The 14,890-nt window shown below is 44.9% G+C and overlaps 1 protein-coding gene across 3 annotated transcripts in view; it reads left to right on the plus strand.

Annotated features, from left to right (window-relative positions):
• Positions 1-14,890, plus strand: part of LOC126357243 (leucine-rich repeat-containing protein 4-like) — a 1,171,476-nt gene that overhangs the window by 535,398 nt on the left and 621,188 nt on the right. Inside the window, exon 1 of one of the 3 annotated variants that reach the window (XM_050007440.1) lies at positions 11,454-11,514. The exons of the other annotated variants lie outside the window; for them this stretch is intronic. The gene's annotated coding sequence lies outside the window, so the exon portion shown is untranslated. Of the gene's footprint in view, positions 1-11,453; positions 11,515-14,890 lie in introns of those variants that run through there. 3 annotated transcript variants of the gene reach the window in all.

A 14,890-nucleotide genomic window follows, 5' to 3' on the forward strand; every position in this document is an offset into this window, starting at 1 on the left:
ATAAGCTCGTATGACAGTTTTCTCACCACTCAATGTTATGCCTGTTAATCTTGCGTGGACAGTGCGGAGGTAGGGCTCTAAAGATACGGAAAATAAAAACATAGATAAGGGACTGCCCTGTGGAACCCCTCGCCTTATCTGTATGGGTTTAGAAGTTTGGCTATTGATTGCTGTTTTCGCATTTATACCTGTTGCAATATTTCTTAGCATGTTGACAATCTGAGGGTGGAAAGCCATTCTTGACAGCGTCGCAAAGTGGTATCTATGACTAACGCGGTCAAAAGCTTTGTTGAAATCTATAAAGATTAAAGCACATTTTATATTTGTCACTGAGGTAATTGCAATGACGCCTCTGTATGCAGATAGCCTTTCGAATATCGTTCTGGTCGGAGAACAAGATTGATGATGACTCAATATTTTGTTGTAAAAGGCAGAGAGTCTTTTGTTGATAATACACGAAATTATTTTGTAATCAGAATTTAGTAGCGATAGAGGCCGAAAATTAAGTTGGTTTTGCCTTTTACTCTTAGGAATCAGTACTATTTTAGTATCCTGAAACTCTACAGGGACCGTTTTTCCGTTCAGGACCTTATTTCTCATTTGCCATGGAAGTGATCTTGTCCCCAATTATAGACCAGTAGCGGGCATAAAACTCCACAGGGAGGCCATCAAGTCCCGGAGATTTTTTGAGAGGTGAGTTATGCACTGCCTCGTGCGCTTCATCTTTAGTAATAGGTGACAGGATGTAAGCGTTGTCTGTTCCCGACAATTGTGGACCTGAAATAGTGAGAAAGTCCTCGAAAGCTGCATCTTCCACTGTGGTAGGGGCATATAAGGTTTCATAGTACCTGTATTTTTTTCTGGCATGTGAGCCTTGTACCAGTATGCGTCTGGACTTCATCAATAAAAGTTTGACGTCTGTTTTTAGCATGCCGCACCAAGTGATACAGAGAAGCTGTTTCATCTGCTACGACTGATGTGGCTTTCGATTTAATTTTTAGTCCCTCCATCTGTTGCCGTTTAATGCTTAATAACTTGGCTTTTATTTTTTTGATATCAGTCAGACGGATTACGTCATCACGTGCCTGTTGATATAAGTCTCTTAAAACTTTATAATAAAACTTCATTGTATTCCTCAACTCCCTGTGCCTCGCTGCACTATACTGCATGACAACTTTCCGCAGCCCTGGTTTAACCCTCCTAGTCCTCCAGTCAATGACTGTTGGGTGCTTGTCTACTGTGCGGAGGCACATAGTTCACGCTACTCTTATTTCCTGTTCCAGTTCCTCGTCAGTTAAAACAGAGATATTTAAATTCCATTGGCCTCTGAATCGACGGGTTGGCTGTACACTTAAATTAAAGCAAGTTAAAAGTGTACTGTGATCGCTAAAATACACGGGAATAGTTTCAACGTTTAATGAAAAATTTTGCAAATTTGGTGACACGTAAATTCTATCTAGTCTGCTGCGGGAGTGGCTGGTTATATACGTGAACCCGACTGACGTCGGTTGCTGAAGTTCCCACACGTCCTTAAGGTGTATATCACTTACTAACTTTTTTAACTGTGGCAAGTAGCTGAAATTGGGTTGTTGATCTTTCTGGTTTAAAACAGTTAAACTCTCCACCTAGTATAAGAGAACACGGATTTTTCCTCAATAAATAAATCAGTTCATATTGAAAAAACTTCGCATTATCCAATTTGTGGGAATTTCCTGATGGGACGTAAAGGTTAAGCACTGTCACATCGAAAATTTTTATGCCTATGGCTCTTACTGAGTCTAGTCGTTCGATTTCAGTCACCGGAATGCCTTCCCTTTCCCTTAAAAGAATGGCTGTACCGATATTGTCTTCCGTAGAAACATTATCAATTTCAAAAAAGCCTGGGATCCGAAATGTCGTTAGCGCAACTTCTTGTAGCAATGCGATATTTGTCCCAGATTGTTACAAGAATTCTTTTAGTGCTGCCAATTTCAAGGGTGATTGTATTTTATTAATGTTAATAGTAGTAATGCTATAAGCTTGCATCACAGACATACCGAAAGAATCTATTTGGGATGAGGATCGGTATGATTATAGCTGCAACGTGCTTCTCTACAAGTCACGATCTTTACAAGCTGTGTGCCCATCACATGTACTAACTTCATAGAAAAATTTTCACTGCTTTTAAACAAAGTGCTTCAGAAGAATATTATCCTGAAATCCTGGCAATGCATTGCTGTAAGTCACTGTGGTCCTTCTCTACATCTACATCTACATCTACATGACTACTCTGCAATTCACATTTAAGTGCTTGGCAGAGGGTTCATCGAACCACAATCATACTATCTCTCTACTATTCCACTCCCGAACAGCGAGCGGGAAAAACGAACACCTAAACCTTTCTGTTCGAGCTCTGATTTCTCTTATTTTATTTTGATGATCATTCCTACCTATGAAGGTTGGGCTCAACAAAATATTTTCGCATTCGGAAGAGAAAGTTGGTGACTGAAATTTCGTAAAAAGGTCTCCTCGTCAGTGTGGGCCCTGATGACTTCATATTTAATATTCTTTTTCTTGATGTCTTTCTTCTCTGGTGTGGCTTTCGCTTGATGACGCGTGACAGCAAGACCCGGTGTCGGTCGCTGCCGCCGGCGGTGGTTGTATGGGGCAACGGCCGTGGCTTGCCAGTCGTCAATATTTGGTTCCGGCGTGTGGTGTCTGTTGTATTGTCTTCCTGGCGAGGCGGTGATGCTTGTTTATTTCCTCCTTCGGCGTGACTTTGCGCTTCGGAGTCAGCAGGTTGTTTACTTGGTAATTCCTCGTACTGTTCGCACTGTATGGGCTGTGCACTTAATGCGGTTATTGCAGTTGTGACCTCAGGCTGAGGGTCACATTTGCGTGAAAGCTCACTACCAGCTGCGTCACTATCTGTTCGTCGCAGTATAAGTCCTTGTGTGAAAGTGAGAGCCACATCGACCTGCATTTCATTTCCTTTTTCCAGTTCTAACAGATCTTCAGGACTGGGCTTCGGCTTCGTGGCAACGGGTGTTTCACAGGAAGAGTCCTCATCAACATTTTTTACAGTGTCCTCCAGAGGACGCTTTTTAGTGGGAATCTCGCTGTCACGGGACGGAATTTCAACAGTTAATGCAGGTTTTAAAGACGGAAATTCATTAATATTAAGTGCAACATTATCAGAGGTAGTAACAGGATCCAAGACAGCCGCCGGCTCCGTTGTATTACTGGCTGGCAACAAATCGTTGAATGTTAATTTCCGGCTTTGCGTAAGGTTATTTTTAGCACAAAAACGCGGCGAGGGCAGTCCTGACGGAGGTTACCAGATTCGTTACATACATGACATGTAGGGGTTTGCCCTGAGTAAATAACATGCGCCTTGTGCCCGTCAACAAAGATGTGGGACGGAATGTTCGCCTTCACTTCCATCTCCACGGAGCGAATGCCGTTAAAGCACTGCAACTTGAAATGCGAAGCCCACCTTTCGTTGACTATTTGCCTGACAATCCCATACTTTGAAAGGACATCTTTAATTTTCGAGTTGTCTACTTGTATGGGAACATTCAAAACCCTAACATTCCTAATTACAGACTCGGAATTCCGGAGTTTTACAGTACTTTTAGTACCATCACGGTGTATAAATTCCGTTTCATACCCAAATTTTTTCAGACAGCGGTGTACACTCACGGAATCGTTAAACTTTACAAAAATGCAGTATTCATCAGAGTCTAGCTGCATGGTATGAACAGATTCAGAATGCAGGCCAATTACCTCGGTAATCCAGTCGTGTATTTCAAGTGCAGAGGGCTGTACTCTACGGGTGTACTTGTCGAAGGTGAAAATCACGGTGTTTTTTCTCACGGAGTTTGCCATGGTGTTCTGCATCGAAGAAATCTCGGACAACGCCGAAATCCCAACGGCACTACGTAGAAAGATGACACGAACAAAGACCAGCAGCTCAATTGATAACGCTTAATTCACGTGCAAAACGCCAATAAACGATCACGAAACACGAAAACACTGGCGTAAACACTGAACGTTCACGTAGCAAACTTGAGGAGAGTGCGACCGCTGCGACAGCTAAAGCCAGACTGTCCATCTGAGCCACCGAGGAAACAGAGGATAGCGCGACAGCAGGGATTTATCACTGGCACGCCTCCCGCGAAACCCACATTCTCAACGTATTGTCCCGCACTACATTCGTAGTGCCCCCGCCCATTATACCCATTATTCGCGGGGCGTTGCCGATTCCCGTAAGAGTTGGGGCACTGTTTGTGCGTTCGCACAAAAGAAGAAGATGGTCAAGTGGCCGGTGAGCTACATAGAGGGTGAGTCACCTAACGTTACTGCTGGATATATTTCGTAAACCACATCAAATACTGACGAATCGATTCCAAAGACCGAACGTGGGGAGAGGGGCTAGTGTAATTGGTCAATACCAACCATTAAAAAATGCACGGAAGTATGTTTTCTAACACAAACCTATGTTTTTTTAATGGAACCACGTTAATTTGTTAGCGCATCTGAACATATAAACAAATACGTAATCAGTGCCGTTTGTTGCACTGTAAAATGTTAAGTACATCCGGAGATATTGTAACCTAAAGTTGACGCTTGAGTAACACTCGTCCGCTGTTCGATCGTGTGTATCGGAGAGCACCGAATTACGTAGGGATCCAAAGGGAACGGTGATGGACCTTAGGTACAGAAGAGACTGGAACAGCACATTACGTCCACATGCTAACATCTTTTCATTGGTCTTTTTACTGACGCATATGTACATTACCGTGAGGAGTGAGTTACACGTACACACGTGGTTTCCGTTTTCAATTACGGAGTGGAATAGAGTGTGTCCCGACATGTCAGGCCAATAGATGTTCAATGTGGTGGCCATCATTTGCTGCACACAATTGCAATCTCTGGCGTAATGAATGTCGTACGCGCCATAATACGTTGTTTCATATTCTCTGGGGTTGTAGGCACATCACGGTACACATTCTCCTTTAACGTACCCCACAGAAAGAAGTCCAGAGGTGTAAGATTGGCCAATTTATGCGTCCTCCACGCAATGAAGTGAGGACCAATGAGGTGGTCGCCAATCATTCCGCACCACACATTTACAGTCCACGGTCGCTGTCGCTCTACCTGTCTGAGCCAGCGAGGATTGTCCACGGACCAGTAATGCATGTTCCGTAGATTCACTGCCCCGTGCTTTGTGAAACCCGCTTCATCGGTAAACAGGTAGAACTGCAACGCATTCTCTGTTAATGCCCATTGATAGAATTGCACTCGATGATTAAAGTCATCACCATGTAATTGCTGATGTAGCGACACATGAAACGGGTGAAAGCGGTGACGATGCAGTATGCGCATGACACTACTTTGACTCAGCCCACCGGCTCTCGCAATGTCCCATATACTCATGTTTGGGTTCATGGCAACAGCAGCTAACACACCAACTGCACCCGCTTCTCCTGTGACGGGCCTGTTAAGGACCCGTTTGCGTGCTACGACCATACCTGTTGCATACAGTTGGCGGTAGATGTTTTGCAATGTGAGGCACGTTGGATGCTCTCTGTCCGGGTACCGTTCTGCATACATCCTGCAGGCTTCAGCTGCATTTCGTCGACACTCGCCATTGGTGAGTATCATCTCCGCCTTTTCAGAGTTGAATACACCATGGTCACAGTTCCTACAACACTACACTATCACAGACGTCTGGCAACACGGTGTACTAGAGTTGGTCTGCGTACGGAGACGAATGCAGAATAACAATAGCAGCAAGCGCTACATGCGGACACTGCGACAGCTTGACCAAACCACAACAGTGCACTACAGCCAAACTCGTAAACACGGTCGTCATCGTAAACATGTCCCTGTATATGCTGCTCGCCGACCGTGGCCCGTGTTTGTTACAACACGCAACTGAACGTCGGAGGTTTCAAGCGTCAACTTTAGGTTACAATATCTCCGGATGTAATTAACATTTTACGATGCAACAAACGACACTGATTACGTATTTGTTTATATGTTCAGATGTGCTAACAAAACTAACGTGGTTCCATTTAAAAAAACGTAGGTTTGTGTTAAAAAACATACTTCCGTCCATTTTTGTATGGTTTGTATTTTAACAATAGCCCCTCTCCTCACGTTCGGTCTGTGAAATGTTAGGTGACTCACCCTATATATATATATATATATATATATATATATATATATATATATATATATATATATACTAAGATGATATCTGTTCTTTCGGACATGTCTCACTCGTCACTGTCGGCTGCCGGTTTTGCGTGAACCAGCATCAGTACGAGGTGAATACTACATCTACATTAACACTCCGGAAGCCAGCAAACGGTGTGTGGCGGAGGGCGTTTTACGTGCCTCTGTCATTACCTCCCTTTCCTGTTCCAGTCGCGTATGGTTCGCGGGAAGAATGAGTGCCGGAATGCCTCCGGGCGCGGTCGAATCTCTCTAATTTTACATTCGTGATCTCCTCGGGATGTATAAGTAGGGGCCGGTCGGTGTGGCCGAGCGGTTCTAAGCGATTCAGTCTGGAACTGCGCGACCGCTACGGTCGCAGGTTCGCATCCTGCCTTAGGCATGGATGTGTGTGATGCCCTTATGTTAGGTTGAAGTCGTTCTAAGTTATAGGGGACTTATGACCTCAGATGTTAAGTCCCATAGTGCTCAGAGCCATTTGAACATTTTTTATAAGTAGGGGGAAGGAATATATTCGATACCTCATCCAGAAACGTACCCTCTCGAAACCTGGACAGCAAGCTACACCGCTATGCAGAGCGCCTCCCTTGCAGAGTCTGCCACTTGAGTTTGCTAAACATCTCCGTAACGCTATCACGCTTACCAAATAACCCTGTGACGAAACGCCCCGCTCTTCTTTGGATCTACTCTATTTTCTTTGTCAACCTGACCAGGTACGGATCTCACACTGATGAGCAATACTCAAGTATAGGTCAAACGAGTGTTTTGTAAACCATCTCCTTTGTTGATGGACTACATTTTCTAAGGACTCTCCCAATGAATATCAACCTGGCACCCGCCTTACCAACAATTAATTTTATATGATCATTCCACTTCAAATCGTTCCGTACGCATGCTCCCAGATATTTTACAGAAGTAACTGCAACCAGTGTTTGTTCCGCTATCATATAATCATACAATAAGGGATCCTTCTTTCTATGTATTCGCAGTACATTGCATTTGTCTGTGTTAAGGGTCAGTTGCCACTCCCTACACCAAGGACCTATCCGCTGCAGATGTTCCTGCATTTCACTGCAATTTTATAATGTTGCAACTCCTCTGTATACTACAGGATCATCCGCGAAAAGCCGCATGGAACTTCCGACACTATGTACTATGTCATTTATATACCGAGTGAGAAAAAGTCAGTATAAATTTGAAAACTTAAAAAACCACGGAATAATGTAGATAGAGAGGTAAAAGTTGACACACATGCTTGGAATCACATGGGGTTTTATTAGAACAAAAAAAAGCAAAGTTCACAAAATATCCGACAGATTGCAATAGACAGCAAAACGTCAGTGACTTCGCATGACAATCGTGTAGAAAAGGAGCTGTAATGAGAGAGAGAATCAGATGCGCCAGCAGTCGCAGCATGTTGACGTTACCTGAAAAGGCGCTTTTAGTGAAGCTGTATTATCAGTATCTGGAATGTGCTAGTTCAGCGTTACGATTGGAAGGGAATTTGAACAGATAAAGGTCCGCTGACAAAAGCAGCAGTGGCGAGAATGATTTCGAAGTTGGAAGCCACGGGTTGTTTGGACGGTAGACCACGTAGTGGCCGACCGGGCACAAGGCGTAATGCTGCTGAGACAGTTCAGGAAGAATTGGAGACTGTAGCGGGTTCGTCTATGCACGGGGAAGTCAGCGCTGTGCAGTCGCACGTCGTACCGCCATTCCATACACTACTTCCTAAGAGACAATTTCCATTCCTTCCGAACTGACTATGCAAATGTAGACCAGATGTGGCTCAAATTCAAAGGTATAGTAGCAACAGCAATTGAGAGATTCATACCTCATAAATCGGTGAGAGATGGAACTGATCCCCCATGGTACACAAAACAGGTCCGAACGCTGTTGCAGAGGCAACGGAAAAAGCATGCGAAGTTCAGAAGAACGCGAAATTCCGAAGATTGGCTAAAATTTACAGACGCGGGAAATTTGGCACGGACTTCTATGCGAGATGCCTTTAATAGGTTCCACAACGAAATATTGTCTCGAAATTTGGTAGAAAATCCGAAGAAATTCTGGTCCTATGTAAAGTACACAAGTGACAAGACACAGTGAATACCTTCGCTGCGCAGTGCCGATGGTACTGTTACCGACGAGAGTGCCGCTAAAGCGGAGTTATTGAACGCATTTTCCGAAATTCCTTCACCAGGGAAGACGAATGGAATATTCCAGAATTTGAAACACGAACATCTGCTAGCATGAGTCTCTTAGAAGTAGATACCTTAGGGGTTGCGGAGCAACTCAAATCGCTTGATACCGGCAAGTCTTCAGGTCCAGATTGTATACCGATTAGGTTCCTTTCAGACTACGAGGATACAACAGCTCCCTACTAAGCATTCATATACAACCGCTCACTCACCGATAGATCTGTACCTACAGATTAGAAAATTGCACAGGTCGCACCAGTGTTTAAGAAGGGTAGTAGGAGTAACCCATCGAACTACAGTTTTGCAGTAGGGTTTTGGAGCATATACTGTATTCAAACATTATGAATCACCTCGAAGGGAACGATCTATTGATACGTAATCAGCATGGTTTCAGAAAACAACGTTCTTGTGCAATGCAGCTAGCTCTTTATTCGCACGAAGTAATGGCCGCTATCGACAGGGGATCTCAAGTTTATTCCGTATTTCTAGATTTCCGGAAAGCTTTTGACACCGTTCCTCACAAGCGACTTCTAATCAAGCTGCAGGCCTATGGGGTATCGTCTCAGTTGTGCGAGTGGAGTCGTGATTTCCTGTCAGGAAGGTCGCGGTTCGTATTAATAGACGGCAAATCACCGAGTAAAACTGAAGTGATATCAGGTGTTCCCCAGGGAAGCGTCCTGGGGCCTCTGCTGTTCCTGATCTATATAAATGACCTGGGTGACAATCTGAGCAGTTCTCTTAGGTTGTTCGCAGATGATGCTGTAATTTACCGTCTAGTAAGGTCATCCGAAGACCAGTATCAGTTGCAAAGCGATTTAGAAAAGATTGCTGTATGGTGTGGCAGGTGGCAGTTGACGCTAAATAACAAAAAGTGTGAGGTGATCCACATGAGTTCCAAAAGAAATCTGTTGGAATTCGATTACTCGATAAATAGTACAAGTCTCAAGGCTGTCAGTTCAACTAAGTACCTGAGTGTAAAAATTACGAACAACTTCAGTTGGAAAGACCACATAGATAACATTGTGGGGAAGGCGAGGAAAAGGTTGCGTTTCATTGGCAGGACACTTAGAAGATGCAACAAGTCTACTAAAGAGACAGCTTACACTATACTCGTTCGTCCTCTGTTAGAATATTGCTGCGCGGTGTGGGAACCTTACCAGGTGGGATTGACGGAGGACATCGAAAGGGTGCAAAAAAGGACAACCCGTTTTGTATTATCACGTAATAGGGGAGAGAGTGTGGCAGATATGATACGCGAGTTGGGATGGAAGTCATTAAAGCAAAGATGTTTTTCGTCACGCGAGATCTATTCACGAAATTTCAGTCACCAACTTTCCTTCCGAATGCGAAAATATTTTGTTGAGCCCAACCTACATAGGTAGGAATGATCATCAAAACAAAATAAGAGAAATCAGAGCTCGAACAGAAAGGTTTAGTTGTTCGTTTTTCCCGCGCGCTGTTCTGAAGTGGAATGGTAGGGAGATAGTATGATTGTGGTTCGATAAACCCTCTGCCAAGCACTTAAATGTGAATTGCAGAGTAATCGTGTAGATGTAGATGTGTGGTTGGCACTTAGGCGAACCCTCCGATGCTCTCCGTACAAAATTCATCGTCATCATGAACTGTTTCCTGGCGGTTTAGTGAAGCGGAGGGCATTTGCGGTGTGGGCGTTTCAAAAGATGGCGGAAGATGACGATTGGTTGAGTAACGTGTTGTGGACCGACGAAGTTTATTTCACACTCCGAGGGTCTGACAACGCCCACAACTGCAGAATTTGGGCTACCAAAAATCCTAGAACTGTCGTGGAAACTCCATTGCACGACGAGAAAGTCACGGTATGGGTTCGATTTACCACATCTACCGTTATCGGGCCTTTTTTCTTCGACGAAATGCGTGATTCTGGTTTTTTAACTGCTACCGTGACGGATGACAGGTACGCCTATATGTTACAGAATCGCATCATCCCCAGCCTGGCTGATAAACACCTGCTGGAACATACGATGTTTATGCAGGCTGGCGCTCCACCTCCTACTGCTAGAAACGTGAAAGATCTCTTGCACGCTTCGTTTGGTGATGATCGTGTGCTCAGCCGCGACTTTCGTCATGCTTGGCCTCCCAGGTCCCCAGACCTCAGTCCGTGCGATTATTGGCTTTAGGGTTACCTGCAGTCGCAAGTGTATCGTGATCGACCGACATCTCTAGGGATGCTGAAAGACAACATCCGAGGCCAATGCCTCACCATAACTCCGGACATGCTTTACAGTGCTGTTCACAACATTATTTCTCGGCTACAGCTGTTGTTGAGGAATGACGGTGGAGATATTGAGCATTTCCTGTAATGAACATCATCTTTGCTTTGTCTTACTGTATTATGCTAATTATTGCTCTTCTGATCAGATGAAGCGCCATCTGTCGGACAATTTTTGAACTTTTGTTCCTTTTCGGTTCTTATAAAACCCCATGTCATTCCAATCATGTGTGTCAATTTGTACCTCTCTATCTACATTATTCCGTGAGTTATTCAGTTTTCAAATTTATACTGACCTTTTGATCACCCGGTATATTGTGAAAAGCAATGGTCCCATAACAGTCCCCTGTGGCACGCCATAGATTACTTTAACGTCTGTAGACGTCTCTTCATTGAGAACAACATGCTGTGTTCTGTTTGCTAAAAACTAACTGAGGGAGCACAGAGTATATCTTTGTTTGATGGAGACACGGCACTGACACGTCACCGCTCATTGGGAATCGACCTTCGGAAGAGGGACGCCGCTATAAGGGGGCGCCTCGGCCACGTCAGCGCCTGTGTCTCCGGCGCGCGGGCAATGCTATCTATATACAGGTCGTACTCGCGCGCCGGCCGCGGGCGTGGGTGGACGTCGCGCTCGGGAGGCCGGTGTTTTGATTTTCCGAGCCGCGCCGCCGTGGTTGGCTGAGGCGCAGCCGGCGCGCCTATCGCGTCCCAGCACGTCGGAGACGGACGTGCCCGCCGCGGGCTGACGTGTCGCCTCGCTCGCAGCCCGCCGGTCGCGTCTCGGGCACGGAAGCCTCCAGTGTCGCAGGCCACATTCCGAGGGCGACATCGTTATCCAGGGTACGTCATCGAGTCACCTCAATGCACCTAGCTTCATGAAATGCAGCAAAATCACGCTGTATTTCAATCAGCGTTCGCAGCTCAGTAGTTGCACCGGTAGATTTCCGTGATGCGTGGCAGTAGTTGTTTCAGTGGAATGCTTTAGTAATAGCAGACTATGTTTTCTCGAAATCTCGCACAGGAATGTACTCATTACCTGAGATACTGCTTCTTCCACGTTGTACGTGCAACACTTTCAGACGTATTGGCTGATGTAGTCGTAATGTAGATGACACCTGAACAAATTTCTTTATGGAGAGGTGTGGCGCGGTGGTGCAGAGAATAAAGCATCGGAGAGCAGCCGGTTCAAACGCCCGCATGAACATACATTTCCTTCTTCACGATGTGCAGACCGCATGATATTACAGTTAAAACGCGAGTTTCCGGACATCAGCACCGTGTTGCTGGTGAGGAGAAGTCTACCTTCCGGGAGCGAAGTCTGCTTCACTTACAATGTCTATTAACCGCTATTAATTATTTTTGAAAACATTGCTGGAGGAATCCGTGATCATAACGTAATTTTTTTAATTAATTATAAAATTGTCTGGATTATAAAATCACGTTTATTAAAAAGTGAGCGGTTTCGATCATCGTTTTATCACCTCCACAGTTTCAACTATTTGGCTATCGTCATTGAGCGTTCCTGCTCCATGCAAAGCCATTGTCCATCAATATAGCTGAAAATCGTAAGATGATCATGTGACGATCGAAACTGGTCACCTTTTAATAAACACGTCTATGCGATCCAGTCAGTTTTATAGTAGAGTTCAACATATTCATTGAGCGGGTGTCGCCTCTTAGAACTCTAATTTCTGGTGGCGATGACGTCAGCTGCAAGGCGGGATTTGCATGCGCAGAGGCAGGAAATCGGTAACTTCAGGATATGCCCTCCCCCTCCGGGTCACGGTTGACAGGCAGCACGGAAAGGGCTTCACTAAATCACTTCAGATAAATTCTGAGATAGTTCCTACCTGTCCCATCTTCGTCACAGTAGAGCCGTAAGTACATAAATGTGGGAGAGTCCCCTAGGGTCGGCCGGTGTGGCCGTGCGGTTCTAGGCGCTTCAGTCTGTAACCGCGCTACCGCTACGATCGCTGTTTCGAATCCTGCCTCGGGCATGGATGTGTGTGATATAACGTATCATATAACGTATCATCAATTTTGTTTTCCTTTGTTCTGTATGTTATTCTTATTCGCAACTTGGATGCATGAGCTCTTAAGGTGATTGTGAGGTAATTCTAGCACTTGTTAGCTCTTTTTACCTTCGGAATTATGTCATTCCGAAAGTGTGATAGTAGATCGCCAGTCTCATACTTTCTTTCCTAAGCTGTCCAGTTCGAGGTAATGAAGTTTGCGTCGATTCAACTTTAATGTCGAAAATGTCGTTCCTAAACATCACGTCGAAATCTTCAATCGCTTCCATGGGACAGTGACTAGAGCAACAGCTTCACAGCTGTACTTCATTTGACAATGTTGGCAGCTAGACTTTATTTGTTTATGAGTGCCAAATTTTCGTGTCGAGTCGGACAAAAGTGAAAAAGATTAGATTCAACATCCTGTCCCGAAGCAGAGTCATTATGGACGGACCACGAGCTCCGATTGCGAAGGGATGGCGAAGGCAATCGGCCTTGGTCTCTTCAAAGAAACCATCGCGGTATTTGCGTGGAGCGATTAGGAGAAACCACGAAAAATCTGAATCGGGATGACCGAGCGGGGATATGAACTGTCGTCCTCACGATTAGATGTACATCGTGCTAACGGCTATGCCACCCCGCCCGTACGCAGAGAAAGGAGGTGTCGCGGAGAACATGGATGTAATCAGTTTGTGGGATTACGTTGAGTTAGACTGGAGCGAGATATTGTATGTAAACTGTGGTTTTTGTCTCCAATGCTCACACGAAAGAACTGGACCTAAATAGGAGAAAGGTGAGATGGACAAAAATTTTGCGTAGGGGTTCTGACCGTTTACCCACTACGTATGCCAGTGGGTGCGGTTCATCAAGAGGTAGCAAATTTTGGAGTGTCGCCCGTGATCCATGGATCAGATTTATCTAAAGTAACCGGCACTCATTAACAACACTAATTTTCTCTCATTTAATACCAATCTTCTTTGGGCATACGGGTATACACTTCCAATTTCCACAGTTTACATCCTCCTGCCCGGAGAGGATTTTTGGCCATGTGAAGCCCAAACAAAAAAGATCCTTCTTAGTTCAAATATTGAAAATAGGATTACACGCTTTAGTTCAGACGAAGTTATCGATATTAAGAAAAAATGTTCAAATGTGTGTGAAATCTTATGGGACTTAACTGCTAAGGTCATCAGTCCCTAAGCTTACACACTACTTAACCTAAATTATCCTAAGGACAAACACACACACCCATGCCCGAGGGAGGACTCGAACCTCCGCCGGGACCAGGCGCACAGTCCATGACTGCAGTGCCTGAAACCGCTCGGCTAATCCCGTGCGGCTATCGGTAGTCCTTGTAAGAGAGTCACGGTATATCATTTTTCCTATTTCTGGAGTTATTCGTTTTTGCTCGAAGAAAGGTGACATATTTTATGGGAGCACTGTTAAAGGCCATTCAGCAATAATATTATGATTAGACGTGTTTAAGCTAAAAATAAGGATATCCTGAATCCAGTATCTGACGCGGTACTTTGCTGCAGTCTTTCAGTGTTACTGTAATGTGATTATTTAAGGAACTATTGTAAAATACAATTTGCACTTACCAACATCGGAGTTACTATTCTGTAGGCTAGGCTAGGCACCCGAGCGTGATATTGCACAGAGAGATACAGCATGAAAGTAACCATGAGAGATTTACGGTTTGCCGGAACAGCGATATAAAAGGTTCTTCTTTTCTGTGAATCAGGTTGCTGAATATTGCGGAGGCCTCGATCCTTCCAGCCTCCCCCTTTCCCTTCATTTCTCACGTTTTGCAAATCCACTAAATGCCCAGCTTCTAGCGAGATCACGTTTTTGGGACAATAATCCTAAAGAAAAATAGCGCGACTCAAGCATGGGACTTGAAAGATAAGGCAAGTTGGCCGAGCCACGGTCGCCAGAGCGCGCGCCGAGCAACTCCGACCAAGTATTAAGCCGGCTTGGTTGGGCTGGCTCGTTAGGACTCCACCGTCCCGCGGAACTCCCTTTGCCGCCCTGCAGACCGAGTTCAGGCAATTACAGGAAGTTAACAGCCGTGAAATCACGAACGAAATCGAAATATTGTGCGTGATATCGACATTCTGGGTCACTGCGTTAAGGAGTAGATTCTGCACCAAGGCGCAGCCATGGATAAGAGAGTTGGAGGGAAAGAAAGAAGGAAAGTAAGA

Source organism: Schistocerca gregaria, chromosome 1 (genome assembly GCF_023897955.1).
Source record: "Schistocerca gregaria isolate iqSchGreg1 chromosome 1, iqSchGreg1.2, whole genome shotgun sequence".
In the NCBI taxonomy this organism is placed as follows: Eukaryota; Metazoa; Arthropoda; class Insecta; order Orthoptera; family Acrididae; genus Schistocerca; species Schistocerca gregaria.